This window comes from Panulirus ornatus, chromosome 12 (genome assembly GCF_036320965.1).
Source record: "Panulirus ornatus isolate Po-2019 chromosome 12, ASM3632096v1, whole genome shotgun sequence".
NCBI lineage: Eukaryota > Metazoa > Arthropoda > Malacostraca > Decapoda > Palinuridae > Panulirus > Panulirus ornatus.
Window position 1 is genome coordinate 8417453 of NC_092235.1, and position 18953 is coordinate 8436405.

The following is an 18953-nucleotide window of genomic DNA, read 5'->3' on the forward strand; positions in this document are numbered from 1 at the left end:
GAAACATGAAGTGTAAACAGACGGTGTATCGCCATACCTTCCTCCATCCAGTCATTATGAGGCTTCAGCGTAAGGTGGTGGTTGACGAGCGGAGGCAGACTCGTCCAAATTATCATCTGCTGCTGCTGGACGTCCCCAGTGTCCAGGTGCAGCCAGGGTCGTCATCATGTTGGACGTCCCCAGTGTCCAGGTGCAGCCAGGGTCGTCATCATGTTGGACGTCCCCAGTGTCCAGGTGCAGCCAGGGTCGTCATCATGCTGGACGTCCCCAGTGTCCAGGTGCAGCCAGGGTCGTCATCATGTTGGACGTCCCCAGTGTCCAGGTGCAGCCAGGGTCGTCATCATGTTGGACGTCCCCAGTGTCCAGGTGCAGCCAGGGTCGTCATCATGCTGGACGTCCCCAGTGTCCAGGTGCAGCCAGGGTCGTCATCATGCTGCCCGTCTCTGCACGTCTCATCTCACGTCTGTCCAGGTGGGCTAAGCTGGTCTGGTCTGAATGAACCATATACAAGTAAGGCGTATCACTGTTGTGAGTCTCAGTAAATATGGAGGCAATATGGTTGTGCAGTTCTCTCTCTCTCTCTCTCTCTCTCTCTCTCTCTCTCTCTCTCACAGAGAGAGAGAGAGAGAGAGAGAGAGAGAGAGAGAGAGAGAGAGAGAGAGAGAGAGAGAGAGAGAGAGAGAGAGTTAAAGGGTATATGCAACGCATTTCGATAATTTAACAATCATATGTATTACAAAATATATGCTTCTTCCGAAAATTTCCTGGAAATTGGTTGAGGTAGAGCGGAGGTATCGTGGCAAAGTTGTGTGTCACACAAGAACGAGTTTTCTAATTGGTTGAGGTAGAGCGGAGGTATCGTGGCAAAGTTGTGTGTCACACAAGAACGAGTTTTCTAATTGGTTGAGGTAGAGCGGAGGTATCGTGGCAAAGTTGTGCGTCACACAAGAACGAGTTTTCTAATTGGTTGAGGTAGAGCGGAGGTATCGTGGCAAAGTTGTGCGTCACACAAGAACGAGTTTTCTAATCGCCTGGTTTTACTGGCTGCCTCGTTGTGACGTCACTACATCAACACTGACATTTTGATTTAAAAGTTAATTGCAAGATGACTTTGCTCCGCTGTGTGTGTGTTTTCAATACTTTTCGTGTTTGTAATGTTCTTTCGTTTGTATTCTATAGTTAATAGTTTTGTAGTGAGTTTAGTTTCGTTGCTGTAGTTGTAGTATAGTGATTTATAGTTTGTATTTGAACTAAATCAGATGAGCAGTGTTCAGGATGACCCTGGGCCATTTTCATGTGGTAATGCAGAAGGGAGCGACCACAGGTAGGCAGTAATGGTGTTTACCAAGCCATTCCCAACACCATCGTACTGGCTGCCTCTATGTAATGTACCACGTTTCTCTGTTGAAAAAGAAATAGAGAATTTCACTGAATTGCAGACTGGGTTGTTAATTTGCATCTTTCTAAATTGTTTTATTTTGTCTTCGTTAAGAATTTCTTCTTGTGTTTGATGTGCATTGTTTTGAGAATTCTTTGTTATATAACAAAACGTGTTCTGTATCTACTGTTTCCTGTCTTTATTTAGATAAGTATTTTTGTTATTGATTTTATTACTATGTTGTGTTTCTGTAACATATATAGAAATTTTTTTGTAATGTGGCAATGTTTTTCTTCTTGTTATTCTATACCAATGTGTACAATTCTATTACGTAGCAATGTTTTTCTTCTTGTTATTTTATACAAATGTGCACAATTTTGTTTTGTTAAAGATTTTTGGACGCGAAGATTTTTCTTATTGTTGTCTTTGTTGTTGTTGTTGTTGTATTACTTTAGTTAATTAAGAGATTCCTGGTACGTGCCACTATCTAGCTGGGGGCGAATGTTGAGTTGCTTTCGGCCCTAGATGATGGGCCGCATCTTAGATGTTGCCTTAAATGTTCCCTTTAGCAACAATAATACTATACAGAATATATTAATCAGGAATTAACCAGAAAATTCTCTTGGATGCATCTATAAAGTGCCATGTGGAAATTGTGATGAATTTTATGTTGGGCAGAATGGTAAGGATCTTTCTGTTAGACTTAAGCAACATAAATATAGTATAAGAACGGGACAAGAATCAAATGCCTTGTTTAATCACGTTAAAAACTATGGTCATTGTATTGACTAGAGTAACGCCATCTCAGTTATTAACTCTAACTCTATTACCACGAGAAATATCATTGAATCTTCTTTTATCAAATACACAAAGAATTTTAATCTTAATATTAGTGATGGTCTATACAAATTAGATAACTTTATTGTTGATAGAATTTGTAAAATGATAAGTTTATGATAAGCTCGTTGTCTGTCTTGGACAATCACATGTTTACCAAATGGCGTCCTAGCTACGTCTCTTCGATGTATATCAACTGACTGTTATATTTCTCTCTTGTGTCTCCCCTGATGATGTGATTATTACACGAAAGTGCACTTGGGAACTTATCGTGTTTCATTTTCCCCGTGGACTCATAGGAATATATATGCACATGTACATATTCATACCTTGCTTGCCTTTATCCATTCTCGGCGCTACTCCGTGTGTGTGTGTGTGTGTGTGTGTGTGTGTGTGTGTGTCTGTCTGTCTGTCTGTCTATTTGTCTGCATACGTATCTCCTGCATGTCGTGGAAGGCGACTGTGGGTTGAGAACTGGGTGGGTTGGAAATCTTCCCCTTCTGTATTACTTTCCAAATGAAGGAACAGAGGAAGGAGCCCAGCTAAGTTTCCCTCTAGGATTCATTCACTCATTCCTGACGCTACCTTGTTCTTGCGGGAAATGGCAAACAAATATGAAAAATAGAGTATGAAAGACAAAGACAGTGGACAAGTGTTATGTGTTCTGTGTTCTTGATAACCATTTGATGTGACTCATTCAGATAAGGTCCAAAACGCCAGTTGTGAAGATGTACAAAGGATAATAGAACGGTGTACGTACGTACGTACGTAGTGTGAGTATCTTGACTGATAGAAAGTATTGAAAGCGGCAGGAAGTAGTGAGATATTGTATTGTGCTTCGTACAAGACTGGCGGGCGACTCCGTCCTTCGTGCTGTGCCACACACAGTCTGGTGATTGTCGGGATGTGTAGCCATAATGTTTGATGTTATGACCATTAGTGATGCATCATGTGATGTTTACTATCACAACATCGGCTTCTTCCTCCTCCTCCAGGAGAGTGGCAATCAGGTGGCGGTTATTGTGGTAGCCCGGCATGTGCAATTGTAAGATTTCAAGCAACATTGAGAAAATGGGACACATTATAAAGAGTTCCATAATTTCTCTAATTCTTCCCCAAATTCATGTGGACCTGCAACACTGAAAATGTTGAAATACCGCTGGTGTAGAGGGAGGGAGAGGCAGGCCTGGGATGATAGTGAGGCTTTGTAGGAGAGAAAGGCTCGGGATGAGAGAGGCTGAACACAAGATGTTTGGCCGGAGAATGAGGCTTTGAAGGAGAGAGAGGTTTGGGATGAGGGTTGGGTTGTACCAGAGAGAGAGGCTTAGGATGAGGGTTGGGTTGTACCAGAGAGAGAGGCTTGGGATGAGGGTTGGGTTGTACCAGAGAGAGAGGCTTAGGATGAGGGTTGGGTTGTACCAGAGAGAGAGGCTTGGGATGAGGGTTGGGTTGTACCAGAGAGAGAGAGGCTTGGGATGAGGGTTGGGTTGTACCAGAGAGAGAGGCTTAGGATGAGGGTTGGGTTGTACCAGAGAGAGAGGCTTGGGATGAGGGTTGGGTTGTACCAGAGAGAGAGGCTTAGGATGAGGGTTGGGTTGTACCAGAGAGAGAGGCTTGGGATGAGGGTTGGGTTGTACCAGAGAGAGAGAGGCTTGGGATGAGGGTTGGGTTGTACCAGAGAGAGAGAGGCTTGGGATGAGGGTTGGGTTGTACCAGAGAGAGAGAGGCTTGGGATGAGGGAGTCTGAACATGAGATAGGTTTGTGAGGAATGAACATTTGAAAGAGAGAGAGACTTTATGTGAGAAAGGCAGAACAGGCGGAGGAGGCTTGGGATGTGAAAAAGGCTATAAATGAGAGAGGCTTGGGATGAGAATGACGCTGTGAATGAGACATAATCTTATGATAAGAGAAGCTGGACACAAGGAAGGGGTTGAGGAAACGTACGGCTGTGAAGGAGAGAGAGGTTTGCTGTGAGAAAGGCTGGACACGAGAGAAACGCTTGGGATGAGAGTTAGGATGGATACGAGAGAGAGACATCGGATGAGAGAGACTGTAAAGGAGAGATAGCCTTCGGATGAGAGAGACTGGACACGAGAGGAAGGTTTAGGGCGACAGCAAGAGTTGATACGAGAGATAAGCTAAGGATGAAGCCAGGCCAGGCGCGAGAAAGGCTTGGAGTTACATAGATACACAGAACACACAGCCAGGAGGTCTGGCCTTAACACTACTTAACAAAATGTATTGCCATAACAGCAGTAGAAGAAACGGAGCGCAAAGCAAAGGTTCCCTCCCCATCCTCCACTCCCTCCGGCAACACGCAGCACGGAAAACAGGTAGAAAAAATACCTTGCAGGATTGATATGGCGGAAGGAAATGTTTACTTGAAAGTCATAAGGTAGAATGAACATGAATATGTTATGCATGCCATCACCAAGGACATGCATCCCTTCACTTTCAGTCATAAAGACAACAGTAAGGATATATCTATGCTCCAGCCTCCCGACTTACCATGACTATATTATTCCTAATGTTGAAGAATGATATTAGAAATCTTACTTACTCTCACAAAGCAGGTGACATGGGTTAATCAATGTTGGTATGTTACCTGGCCAGGGAGAGATCAGTGGTTGAGAAGGTAGCATGATATACCACTGCGTTATGATAACTGATTAACTGAATTATTCCATACTGGAGAGAGAGAGAGAGAGAGAGAGAGAGAGAGAGAGAGAGAGAGAGAGAGAGAGAGAGAGAGAGAGAGAGAGAGAGAGAGAGAGAGAGAGAGAGAGAAGCTGGACACGAGAGAGAGGCTTTAGATGTGAAAAAGTCTGTGAAGGAAATAGAGGCTTATTGTAAGACACCGTGACGGAGAAAGATAATTGTCATGAGAGTTAGGGTGGACTCGAGAGAGAGAGGCTTGGGACGAGAGTCAGGCTGGACAGGAGAGAGAGGCTTGGGACGAGAGTCAGGCAGGACAGGAGAGAGAGGCTTGGGACGAGAGTCAGGCTGGACAGGAGAGAGAGGCTTGGGACGAGAGTCAGGCAGGACAGGAGAGAGAGGCTTGGGACGAGAGTCAGGCAGGACAGGAGAGAGAGGCTTGGGACGAGAGTCAGGCAGGACAGGAGAGAGAGGCTTGGGATGAGAGAAGCTGGACATGAGGGTCGCTTGGGATGAGAATGATGCTGTGAATGAGACATAATCTTATGATAAGAGAAGCTGGACACAAGGAAGAGGTTGAGGAAACGTACGGCTGTGAAGGAGAGAGAGGTTTGCTGTGAGAAAGGCTGGACACGAGAGAAACGCTTGGGATGAGAGTTAGGATGGATACGAGAGAGAGACATCGGATGAGAGAGACTGTGAAGGAGAGATAGCCTTCGGATGAGAGAGACTGGACACGAGAGGAAGGTTTAGGGCGACAGCAAGAGTTGATACGAGAGATAAGCTAAGATGTGTATGAGGAGTTTTCCTCCTCTTGCATATCACACATGGATAACGGCCATTGTCAAGTTTTGTGTAAACTGATTTGAATGTGACGCGTCAGACGACCCTTGACAGAGCCATCTAGCGGGGATCCGAAAAAACATTTGTGCGTTCGTTTGTTCGTTGATCAAATCACACCTCGAGGCAGCCACTTTCCTGTCTTTCGTTTATAGTCTTTGATATTTAGCAAAACAAAATTCGTCATATTCTCCAGGTATGTTCTCCAGGTATTTAATTTACAAACACAATTAAAGAATGGAGAAAGTCGAAAAGTAAGTAATACATAGTTTATCAGCTACGCGGCTAAACTATATAATTTTTGACAATAACATGAATCTAACGTAGTTTTGTAAGCTAATTTCAAAATATGTCTTTTCAGGAGAAATTATAAGAAAGTATTTAAGATTACGAAAAATGAAATAATGCTTTAAATAGAGACTAACCTTTACTTTGTGCAAGTTAGGCTGGCCTGCTGTGACGTAGCCTCGTCGCTTACCAAAATTTCTGGATCTTTTTGCTTGGTTAACTGTATATATATATATATATATATATATATATATATATATATATATATATATATATATATATATATATATATATATATTGATAACAAGAACCTAACCTTCAAACCATTTTTTATACGCTAATTTTAAGATATCCCTTTTGGGGGAAATTATAATAAAGTACTAGAAATTATAAAAGAAAATATATAAGGCTCTTAAATTGATGGTAATCTTGCTTTTATTTTAGTAAAGCATTTCCCCCATTCCCTCCCACAAGTCTTATTTGTGTTTATATTTTTGCGTGTTAGCTCTTCTTTTTGTGTTTACAGTGAGGCAAGTGAGTGTTTACCATGTTTACAGTGAGGCAAGTGAGTGTTTACCATATCTACAGTGAGGCAAGTGAGTGTTTACCATGTTTACAGTGAGGCAATTGAGTGTTTACCATATCTACAGTGAGGCAAGTGAGTGTTTACCATGTTTACAGTGAGGCAATTGAGTGTTGACCATATCTACAGTGAGGCAAGTGAGTGTTTACCATGTTTACAGTGAGGCAATTGAGTGTTGACCATGTTTACAGGGAGGCAAGTGAGTGCTGACCATGTTTACAGTGAGGCAAGTGAGTGTTTACCATATCTACAGTGAGGCAAGTGAGTGTTTACCATGTTTACAGTGAGGCAAGTGAGTGTTGACCATGTTTACAGGGAGGCAAGTGAGTGCTGACCATGTTTACAGTGAGGCAAGTGAGTGTTTACCATGTTTACAGTGAGGCAAGTGAGTGTTTACCATGTTTACAGTGAGGCAAGTGAGTGTTGACCATGTTTACAGGGAGGCAAGTGAGTGCTGACCATGTTTACAGCGAGGCAAATGAGCGTCTAACATGTTTACAGTGAGGCATGTGAGTGTTGACCGAGTTTACAGTGAGGCAAATGAGCGTTTAACATGTTTATAGAGAGGCAAGTGAGTGCTGACCATGTTTACAGTGAGGCAAAAGAGCGTTTAACATGTTTACAGTGAGGCAAAAGAGCGTTTAACATGTTTACAGTGAGGCAAGTGAGTGCTGGCCATGTTTACAGTGAGGCAAATGAGCGTTTAACATGTTTACAATGAGGCAAATGAGCGTCTAACATGTTTACAGTGAGGCAAGTGAGTGCTGACCATGTTTACAGTGAGGCAAGTGAGTGCTGACCATGTTTATAATGAGGCAAGTGAGTGCTGACCATGTTTACAGTGAGGCAAGTGAGTGCTGACCATGTTTACAGTGAGGCAAGTGAGTGCTGACCATGTTTACAGTGAGGCATGTTCAAATAACATATCAGCTTTTACATTTTCAAACAACAGATCAGCTCTTACGTGTTCAAACAACTGATCAGCTCTTACGTGTTCAAACAACAGATCAGCTCTTACGTGTTCAAACAACAGATCAGATCTTACGTGTTCAAACAACAGGTCAGATCTTACGTGTTCTAACAACATATCTGATCTTACGTGTTCAAACAACAGATCAGATCTTACGTGTTCAAACAACAGGTCAGATCTTACGTGTTCTAACAACATATCTGATCTTACGTGTTCAAACAACAGATCAGATCTTACGTGTTCAAACAACAGATCACTCTCACGTGTTCAAACAACAGATCAGATCTTACGTGTTCAAACAACAGATCAGATCTTACGTGTTCAAACAACAGGTCAGATCTTACGTGTTCAAACAACAGATCAGATCTTACGTGTTCAAACAACAGATCAGATCTTACGTGTTCAAACAACAGATCAGATCTTACGTGTTTAAACAAAAGATCAGATCTTACGTGTTCAAACAACAGATCAGATCTTACGTGTTCAAACAACAGATCAGATCTTACGTGTTCAAACAACAGATCAGCTCTTACGTGTTCAAACAAAAGATCAGATCTTACGTGTTCAAACAACAGATCAGATCTTACGTATTCAAACAACAGATCAGATCTTACGTGTTCAAACAACAGACCAGCTCTTACGTGTTCAAACAAAAGATCAGATCTTACGTGTTCAAACAACAGATCAGATCTTACGTATTCAAACAATAGATCAGATCTTACGTGTTCAAACAACAGACCAGCTCTTACGTGTTCAAACAAAAGATCAGATCTTACGTGTTCAAACATCATGATTAACAGAGGCTCGTAAGAACAGATGGCCCGTGGGAACATTATCTGTGATGCAACTAAGTATATGTAACTCACAGTAAAATGATGATAAATAGAAATACGGCATGTGTGTGTGTGTGTGTGTGTGTGTGTGTGTGTGTGTGTGTGTGTGTGTGTGTGTGTGTGTGTCAGTCTTACATGTTGCTCGGCCACCAACATATTCAAGCGCCTGTTAGCCATGATAAGTTAAGGCTATACATGAAGTAGTATTAAATACAACAATGAAAAAATAAGTCAATAATAGATAATTACAATAGATAATTACATCATGTAAGTATGGTTGAGAACACAGGTAACACACTAAACAATTATTAGAGTACTCATAAATTCACATATGTAAGGAAAGTAATATAGATATTATGAATGACATACAGTAGAATATCAGTATACAAATAAAATGATAAAGATCCAAACAACTTATTGAATACATATTATTGTGAAGTCAAATTTCTCCATAAATAAGGAAATGCTGCTGTTGTAACTACTTCCTAAATATCCAACGAGGATGTAGGAAATTTATATTGTTGTAGAGGACAATATAAGATAAATACTATGAATAACATGATGATGATAATGAATACAATAGACAATGAAATCATGGAAATTCCAGAAATATGAAGGTGGACTTAAAAGGAACAAAAGGCAAAACATTTATTGGAGAATCTAAATCGTCCTCAACCTTAGATGGAAGATGTGGCACCTTTACTTCATCATTGAGTGAGAGGTTAATGTTATGAGGGATTCGTTCTATACTCGGGATTGTTCTATTCATTTGTCCCAAGTAATGATCATCAGTTCCAAACAATGTCAAATTGGAACTGATAAGAGTACATTGTCTTCCTAACTGAATGTATCCCAGAAACAAGTAAGATTTGGGAAGGTTATGTGGGCAATGAATAAGAACATTTTGTGGGTCTGGTATAAACAGTACATGATAATGGTCCATATTCTTAATCCAAGGTTCATTGACAACAATTTCCTTGAAAGAACAACAATTAAGAACACTTTGTTCAGATACAAGAAGTAGGTTGAACACGCATGAATCTGTTTGTAAAGTAGGAACAACCATAGTATTGTGGGGCAAATCAAGCAATGGTTTATGGCACAATGCTAGATCATGCAAGGAGGGATGTGCAGTCAACGAGGAGTTAACATTATATAAGAGAAAGTTCATGTTGTCATTAGTATGAATGAGAAATTTTTGCAACTCTTTTGTATAATTAAAAGGGAATGGTATTACGTTTACAAGTAATGGAGTCAGTGAATGGTACATGGATAATGACCGCTTCGAGAATCACATCAAACGTTAGTAAGAAGTAATACGTGGCCACCTGCTGTACTGGGCCAGCTGGGTGGCTGGGCTGCAGTCCAACTGTGTCATCATCATCATCATCGCTTGCTGAATAATACGTCTGAGTTCCACATAAGGGGAAAATGATGGCCTGACAACTTGGTTTACCACAGTATTAACATCTTCCAATAAACCAGTGAAATAATGTGCATAATATGTGATTTGGGTATATAAACTATCAACATATGTGGAAATAGTCACCATAGCATATATGGGATTAAGAGACTTTGACAGTAGTGCTACATGTTGTGTCAAGTTATTAACAGTTAACATTATGTCATTCAAATACCTAGAATGTTGTTTTAAGATCTTAGCTTCAGCTTTAATATACCTGTTGTTAAGAAGTTGTTAAAATTGTTACGATTTAATCTGATTCCTAACTGAATTAAGTTCTTTCTGAGTAGCAGTACCAAATAAATATGATTAGAGGGAACCTACACAATTAAGCAGACCTCTTTTGCTTCTCCTCTGCTTTTTGTGTTGATCCTGCATTAGTATTTACTGGAGATTCAATGTCTTGTATTATGTCATACAGAATCACGCAGGTACTATTCAGTTTCCAGGTCCACTGTTGTAACAAAGTTGGAGGAGGAGCAACACTAGAGTTTCTGATCGTTACACTGGTGTAAAACTTGAGTAAGTTAGACCGTAAGCGAGGTACGGCCTCCAGTAGTTTTACTAAATTATCGTAAGTGTAGGGTAGACCCTCCAGGCCCAACTTAACTGTGTCCCTCACGAGGCGGACCCCGCGGGGAGTCGTGAGAAGGGCGCCTGGTACTGCCATGGTGTCATATATAGGAAGACACCATAAGGACATGAGAAGGAAGAACCTGGAAAATGATAAACTTAGCAACTTCTTAAAGATGAGGTCTTAATGAATACTGATGTGTGTGTGGTGGTGTTGTGAGGGTGGTCGGTTGTGGTGTGGGGACAGTCTGAACAGTGGTAGAAGTTGGTTGAGTGACATTGTTTGGGATTTGAGGAATACTGTCTGGTATGGTACCGGGATGATCATGTTCAGAATACTGTAAAACTTTCAAGTGGTCCTCATGTTCTTCACGAATGTCACTTGTATTTAGATGTCGAACCCTGAACTTATGTCCCTTTAAATGAGCTAATACTCTATAGGGACCAGAACATTTTGGGTCAAGTTTAGGAACCTCACTTGTAGAGTTAAATTCTTGCACCATTACCAAGAGTCCGGGAGCCACGTACCTTTGATGGTTTCGTGGATTTATCAGCCTGGTTCGTGAAGGTTGTAGTGGCTTCACCTAGATTTTCCTTGATCCTTTGATGAATCAATTGAGTCGTGCGATATTTTTCCGCAACAACTGATCTCTGGACCGCTGGACATGAAGGAGGGGACGCTATTATGTCATACGGCAACACTTTATCAAAACCGAGGCCATTCGAGGCTGGGTGATATGCCATTATATTACATTTACTTATTTGTACAATTTACAAAGTTCTTCTAATAATAACTTATAAAATTCCCTCTCCATTATCTGCGACTAAAATCTTCGGCGCATTATATCTAAGATATGTTTCTTCAACGTCTTAGCGACCGTGGCTGCGTCTTTATTTTGAACTGAAACTAATTCACAATATCTCGTGAAGGCATCAGTAATTACGTATGTGTAGCCTGCCATGAACCTAGGAAAACCTCCTAATATGCCTATATGAATTCTTTCCCATGGGTATGCAGATAAAGGGTATTTCAACACAGTCTGCGGGGTAGTGGGACTTCCCTTGTGTGTGTTACAGGTTTGGCACCTCAAAATATGATCTGTAATGTTTTTCTGCATCTTGGCCAAAAATACCTCAAACGATTTTGCTTATAGCATGTATCTGCGCCTGGGTGTGCGGCCTGGGTGTGCGGCCTGGGGTCACCTGGGTGTACGGCCTGTGTGTGCGGCCTGGGTGTGCGGCCTGGGGTCACCTGGGTGTACGGCCTGGGTGTGCGGCCTGGGTGTTCGGCCTGGTTGTGCGGCCTGGGTGTACGGCCTGCGTGTCCGGCCTGGGTGTACGGCCTGGGTGTGCGGCCTGGGTGTGCGGCCTGGGTGTGAGGCCTGGGGTCACCTGGGTGTACGGCCTGGGTGTGTGGCCTGGGTGTACGGCCTGGGTGTGCGGCCTGGGTGTGCGGCCTGGGTGTACGGCCTGCGTGTCCGGCCTGGGTGTACGGCCTGGGTGTGCGGCCTGGGTGTGCGGCCTGGGTGTGAGGCCTGGGGTCACCTGGGTGTACGGCCTGGGTGTGTGGCCAGGGTGTACGGCCTGGGTGTGCGGCCTGGGTGTGCGGCCTGGGTGTACGGCCTGGGTGTGCGGCCTGGGTGTGCGGCCTGGGTGTGGGGCCTGGGTGTACGGCCTGCGTGTCCGGCCTGGGTGTACGGCCTGGGTGTGCGGCCTGGGTGTACGGCCTGGGTGTTCGGCCTGGTTGTGCGGCCTGGGTGTACGGCCTGCGTGTCCGGCCTGGGTGTACGGCCTGGGTGTGCGGCCTGGGTGTGCGGCCTGGGTGTGAGGCCTGGGGTCACCTGGGTGTACGGCCTGGGTGTGTGGCCTGGGTGTTCGGCCTGGTTGTGCGGCCTGGGTGTACGGCCTGCGTGTCCGGCCTGGGTGTACGGCCTGGGTGTGCGGCCTGGGTGTGCGGCCTGGGTGTGAGGCCTGGGGTCACCTGGGTGTACGGCCTGGGTGTGTGGCCTGGGTGTACGGCCTGGGTGTGCGGCCTGGGTGTGCGGCCTGGGTGTACGGCCTGGGTGTGCGGCCTGTGTGTGCGGCCTGGGTGTGGGGCCTGGGTGTACGGCCTGGGTGTACGGCCTGGGTGTGCGGCCTGTGTGTGCGGCCTGTGTGTGCGGCCTGGGTGTACGGCCTGGGTGTACGGCCTGGATGTGTGGCCTGGGTGTGCGGCCTGGGGTCGCCTGTGTGTGCGACCTGGGTGTACGGCCTGGGGTCGCCTGGGTGTGCGGCCTAGGTGTACGGCCTGGGTGTGCGGCCTGGGGTCGCCTGGGTGTGCGGCCTGGGTGTGCGGCCTGGGTGTACGGCCTGGGTGTGCGGCCTGGGTGTGCGGCCTGGGGTCGCCTGTGTGTGCGACCTGGGTGTACGGCCTGGGGTCGCCTGGGTGTGCGGCCTAGGTGTGCGGCCTGGGTGTGCGGCCTGGGTGTGCGGCCTGGGGTCGCCTGTGTGTGCGACCTGGGTGTGCAGCCTGGGGTCGCCTGTGTGTGCGGCCTGGGTGTGCGGCCTGGGTGTACGGCCTGGGTGTGCGGCCTGGGGTCGCCTGGGTGTGCGGCCTGGGTGTGCGGCCTGGGTGTGCGGCCTGGGTGTGCGGTCTGGATGTACGGCCTGGGTGTGCAGCCTGGGGTCGCCTAGGTGTGCGACCTGGGTGTACGGCCTGGGTGTACGGCCTGGGTGTGCGGCCTAGGTGTGCGGCCTAGGTGTACGGGCTGGGTGTGCGGCCTGGGGTCGCCTGTGTGTGCGGCCTGGGTGTGCGGCCTGGGTGTGCGGCCTGGGTGTACGGCCTGGGTGTGTGGCCTGGGTGTGCTGCCTGGGTGTGCGGCCTGTGGTCGCTTGTGTGTGCGACCTGGGTGTACGGCCTGGGTGTGCGGCCTGGGCGTGCGGCCTGGGTGTACGGCCTGGGTGTGCGGCCTGGGTGTACGGGCTGGGTGTGCGGCCTGGGGTCGCCTGTGTGTGCGGCCTGGGTGTGCGGCCTGGGCGTGCGGCCTGGGTGTACGGCCTGGGTGTGCGGCCTGGGGTCGCCTGGGTGTGCGGCCTGGGTGTGCGGCCTGGGTGTACGGCCTGGGTGTGCGGCCTGGGTGTGCGGCCTGGGGTCGCCTGTGTGTGCGACCTGGGTGTGCGGCCTGGGGTCGCCTGTGTGTGCGACCTGGGTGTACAGCCTGGGGTCGCCTGGGTGTGCGGCCCAGGTGTGCGGCCTGGGTGTGCGGCCTGGGTGTGCGGCCTGGGGTCGCCTGTGTGTGTGCGACCTGGGTGTGCAGCCTGGGGTCGCCTGTGTGTGCGGCCTGGATGTGCGGCCTGGGTGTGCGGTCTGGGTGTGCGGCCTGGGGTCGCCTGTGTGTGCGACCTGGGTGTGCAGCCTGGGGTCGCCTGTGTGTGCGGCCTGGATGTGCGGCCTGGGTGTGCGGCCTGGGTGTACGGCCTGGGTGTGCGGCCTGGGGTCGCCTGGGTGTGCGGCCTGGGTGTGCGGCCTGGGTGTGCGGTCTGGGTGTACGGCCTGGGTGTGCAGCCTGGGGTCGCCTGGGTGTGCGACCTGGGTGTACGGCCTGGGTGTGCGGCCTGGGTGTACGGCCTGGGTGTGCGGCCTGGGTGTGCGGCCTGGGTGTACGGGCTGGGTGTGCGGCCTGGGGTCGCCTGTGTGTGCAGCCTGGGTGTGCGGTCTGGGTGTGCGGCCTGGGTGTACGGCCTGGGTGCGTGGCCTGGGTGTGCTGCCTGGGTGTGCGGCCTGGGTGTGCGGCCTGGGTGTGCGGCCTGGGGTCGCCTGGGTGTGCGGCCTGGGTGTGCGGCCTGGGTGTGCGGCCTGGGTGTACGGCCTGGGGTCACCTGGGTGTGCGGCCTGGGTGTGCGGCCTGGGTGTACGGCCTGGGTGTGCGGCCTGGGTGTGCGGCCTGGGGTCGCCTGGGTGTGCGGCCTGGGTGTACGGCCTGGGTGTGCGGCCTGGGTGTGCGGCCTGGGTGTGTGGCCTGGGTGTGCGGCCTGGGGTCGCCTGGGTGTGCGGCCTGGGTGTGCGGCCTGGGTGTACGGCCTGGGTGTGCGGCCTGGGTGTACGGCCTGGGTGTACGGCCTGGGTGTGCGGCCTGTGTGTGCGGCCTGTGTGTGCGGCCTGGGTGTACGGCCTGGGTGTACGGCCTGGATGTGTGGCCTGGGTGTGCGGCCTGGGGTCGCCTGTGTGTGCGACCTGGGTGTACGGCCTGGGGTCGCCTGGGTGTGCGGCCTAGGTGTACGGCCTGGGTGTGCGGCCTGGGGTCGCCTGGGTGTGCGGCCTGGGTGTGCGGCCTGGGTGTACGGCCTGGGTGTGCGGCCTGGGTGTGCGGCCTGGGGTCGCCTGTGTGTGCGACCTGGGTGTACGGCCTGGGGTCGCCTGGGTGTGCGGCCTAGGTGTGCGGCCTGGGTGTGCGGCCTGGGTGTGCGGCCTGGGGTCGCCTGTGTGTGCGACCTGGGTGTGCAGTCTGGGGTCGCCTGTGTGTGCGGCCTGGGTGTGCGGCCTGGGTGTACGGCCTGGGTGTGCGGCCTGGGGTCGCCTGGGTGTGCGGCCTGGGTGTGCGGCCTGGGTGTGCGGCCTGGGTGTGCGGTCTGGATGTACGGCCTGGGTGTGCAGCCTGGGGTCGCCTAGGTGTGCGACCTGGGTGTACGGCCTGGGTGTACGGCCTGGGTGTGCGGCCTAGGTGTGCGGCCTAGGTGTACGGGCTGGGTGTGCGGCCTGGGGTCGCCTGTGTGTGCGGCCTGGGTGTGCGGCCTGGGTGTGCGGCCTGGGTGTACGGCCTGGGTGTGTGGCCTGGGTGTGCTGCCTGGGTGTGCGGCCTGTGGTCGCTTGTGTGTGCGACCTGGGTGTACGGCCTGGGTGTGCGGCCTGGGCGTGCGGCCTGGGTGTACGGCCTGGGTGTGCGGCCTGGGTGTACGGGCTGGGTGTGCGGCCTGGGGTCGCCTGTGTGTGCGGCCTGGGTGTGCGGCCTGGGCGTGCGGCCTGGGTGTACGGCCTGGGTGTGCGGCCTGGGGTCGCCTGGGTGTGCGGCCTGGGTGTGCGGCCTGGGTGTACGGCCTGGGTGTGCGGCCTGGGTGTGCGGCCTGGGGTCGCCTGTGTGTGCGACCTGGGTGTGCGGCCTGGGGTCGCCTGTGTGTGCGACCTGGGTGTACAGCCTGGGGTCGCCTGGGTGTGCGGCCCAGGTGTGCGGCCTGGGTGTGCGGCCTGGGTGTGCGGCCTGGGGTCGCCTGTGTGTGTGCGACCTGGGTGTGCAGCCTGGGGTCGCCTGTGTGTGCGGCCTGGATGTGCGGCCTGGGTGTGCGGTCTGGGTGTGCGGCCTGGGGTCGCCTGTGTGTGCGACCTGGGTGTGCAGCCTGGGGTCGCCTGTGTGTGCGGCCTGGATGTGCGGCCTGGGTGTGCGGCCTGGGTGTACGGCCTGGGTGTGCGGCCTGGGGTCGCCTGGGTGTGCGGCCTGGGTGTGCGGCCTGGGTGTGCGGTCTGGGTGTACGGCCTGGGTGTGCAGCCTGGGGTCGCCTGGGTGTGCGACCTGGGTGTACGGCCTGGGTGTGCGGCCTGGGTGTACGGCCTGGGTGTGCGGCCTGGGTGTGCGGCCTGGGTGTACGGGCTGGGTGTGCGGCCTGGGGTCGCCTGTGTGTGCAGCCTGGGTGTGCGGTCTGGGTGTGCGGCCTGGGTGTACGGCCTGGGTGCGTGGCCTGGGTGTGCTGCCTGGGTGTGCGGCCTGGGTGTGCGGCCTGGGTGTGCGGCCTGGGGTCGCCTGGGTGTGCGGCCTGGGTGTGCGGCCTGGGTGTGCGGCCTGGGTGTACGGCCTGGGGTCACCTGGGTGTGCGGCCTGGGTGTGCGGCCTGGGTGTACGGCCTGGGTGTGCGGCCTGAGTGTGCGGCCTGGGGTCGCCTGGGTGTGCGGCCTGGGTGTACGGCCTGGGTGTGCGGCCTGGGTGTGCGGCCTGGGTGTGTGGCCTGGGTGTGCGGCCTGGGGTCGCCTGGGTGTGCGGCCTGGGTGTGCGGCCTGGGTGTACGGCCTGGGTGTGCGGCCTGGGTGTGCGGCCTGGGTGTGTGGCCTGGGTGTGCGGCCTGGGTGTACGGCCTGTGTGTGCGGCCTGGGTGTGCGGCCTGGGTGTGCGGCCTGGGTGTACGGCCTGGGTGTACGGCCTGGGGTCACCTGGGTGTGCGGCCTGGGTGTGCGGCCTGGGTGTGCGGCCTGGGGTCACCTGGGTGTGCGGCCTGGGTGTGCGGCCTGGGGTCGCCTGTGTGTGCGGCCTGGGTGTGCGGCCTGGGGTCGCCTGTGTGTGCGGCCTGGGTGTGCGGCCTGGGTGTGCGGCCTGGGGTCGCCTGGGTGTGCGGCCTGGGTGTGCGGCCTGGGGTCGCCTGTGTGTGCGGCCTGGGTGTACGGCCTAGGTGTGCGGCCTGGGGTCGCCTGGGTGTGCGGCCTGGGTGTGCGGCCTGGGTGTACGGCCTGGGTGTGCGGCCTGGGTGTGCGGCCTGGGGTCGCCTGTGTGTGCGACCTGGGTGTGCGGCCTGGGGTCGCCTGTGTGTGCGACCTGGGTGTACAGCCTGGGGTCGCCTGGGTGTGCGGCCCAGGTGTGCGGCCTGGGTGTGCGGCCTGGGTGTGCGGCCTGGGGTCGCCTGTGTGTGCGACCTGGGTGTGCAGCCTGGGGTCGCCTGTGTGTGCGGCCTGGATGTGCGGCCTGGGTGTGCGGCCTGGGTGTACGGCCTGGGTGTGCGGCCTGGGGTCGCCTGGGTGTGCGGCCTGGGTGTGCGGCCTGGGTGTGCGGTCTGGGTGTACGGCCAGGGTGTGCAGCCTGGGGTCGCCTGGGTGTGCGACCTGGGTGTACGGCCTGGGTGTGCGGCCTGGGTGTACGGCCTGGGTGTGCGGCCTGGGTGTGCGGCCTGGGTGTACGGGCTGGGTGTGCGGCCTGGGGTCGCCTGTGTGTGCGGCCTGGGTGTGCGGTCTGGGTGTGCGGCCTGGGTGTACGGCCTGGGTGTGTGGCCTGGGTGTGCTGCCTGGGTGTGCGGCCTGGGTGTGCGGCCTGGGTGTGCGGCCTGGGGTCGCCTGGGTGTGCGGCCTGGGTGTGCGGCCTGGGTGTGCGGCCTGGGTGTACGGCCTGGGGTCACCTGGGTGTGCGGCCTGGGTGTGCGGCCTGGGTGTACGGCCTGGGTGTGCGGCCTGAGTGTGCGGCCTGGGGTCGCCTGGGTGTGCGGCCTGGGTGTGCGGCCTGGGTGTACGGCCTGGGTGTGCGGCCTGGGTGTGCGGCCTGGGTGTGTGGCCTGGGTGTGCGGCCTGGGGTCGCCTGGGTGTGCGGCCTGGGTGTGCGGCCTGGGTGTACGGCCTGGGTGTGCGGCCTGGGTGTGCGGCCTAGGTGTGTGGCCTGGGTGTGCGGCCTGGGTGTACGGCCTGTGTGTGCGGCCTGGGTGTGCGGCCTGGGTGTGCGGCCTGGGTGTACGGCCTAGGTGTACGGCCTGGGGTCACCTGGGTGTGCGGCCTGGGTGTGCGGCCTGGGTGTGCGGCCTGGGGTCACCTGGGTGTGCGGCCTGGGTGTGCGGCCTGGGGTCGCCTGTGTGTGCGGCCTGGGTGTGCGGCCTGGGTGTGCGGCCTGGGTGTACGGCCTAGGTGTGCGGCCTGGGGTCGCCTGGGTGTGCGGCCTGGGTGTGCGGCCTGGGTGTGCGGTCTGGGTGTACGGCCTGGGTGTGCAGCCTGGGGTCGCCTGGGTGTGCGACCTGGGTGTACGGCCTGGGTGTGCGGCCTGGGTGTACGGCCTGGGTGTGCGGCCTGGGTGTGCGGCCTGGGTGTACGGGCTGGGTGTGCGGCCTGGGGTCGCCTGTGTGTGCGGCCTGGGTGTGCGGTCTGGGTGTGCGGCCTGGGTGTACGGCCTGGGTGTGTGGCCTGGGTGTGCTGCCTGGGTGTGCGGCCTGGGTGTGCGGCCTGGGGTCGCCTGGGTGTGCGGCCTGGGTGTGCGGCCTGGGTGTGCGGCCTGGGTGTACGGCCTGGGGTCACCTGGGTGTGCGGCCTGGGTGTGCGGCCCGGGTGTACGGCCTGGGTGTGCGGCCTGGGTGTGCGGCCTGGGGTCGCCTGGGTGTGCGGCCTGGGTGTGCGGCCTGGGTGTACGGCCTGGGTGTGCGGCCTGGGTGTGTGGCCTGGGTGTGCGGCCTGGGGTCGCCTGGGTGTACGGCCTGGGTGTGCGGCCTGGGTGTGCGGCCTGGGTGTACGGCCTGGGTGTGCGGCCTGGGTGTGCGGCCTGGGTGTGTGACCTGGGTGTGCGGCCTGGGTGTACGGCCTGTGTGTGCGGCCTGGGTGTACGGCCTGGGTGTACGGCCTGGGTGTGCGGCCTGGGTGTACGGTCTGGGGTGAGTCATGTGCTATTTTCACAAAATCCTGTACTAATGGTGTTGGAATGATTGTTTGTTTAACAACACTCCTAATTTCGCGTCCCTGTATAAGACTTCCTCACTGTGCTAGATACAATTCTCTGACTGGAACAACTGTGTTAACATCCAAGGAAGATCGTCTTCCCTCTAGGAA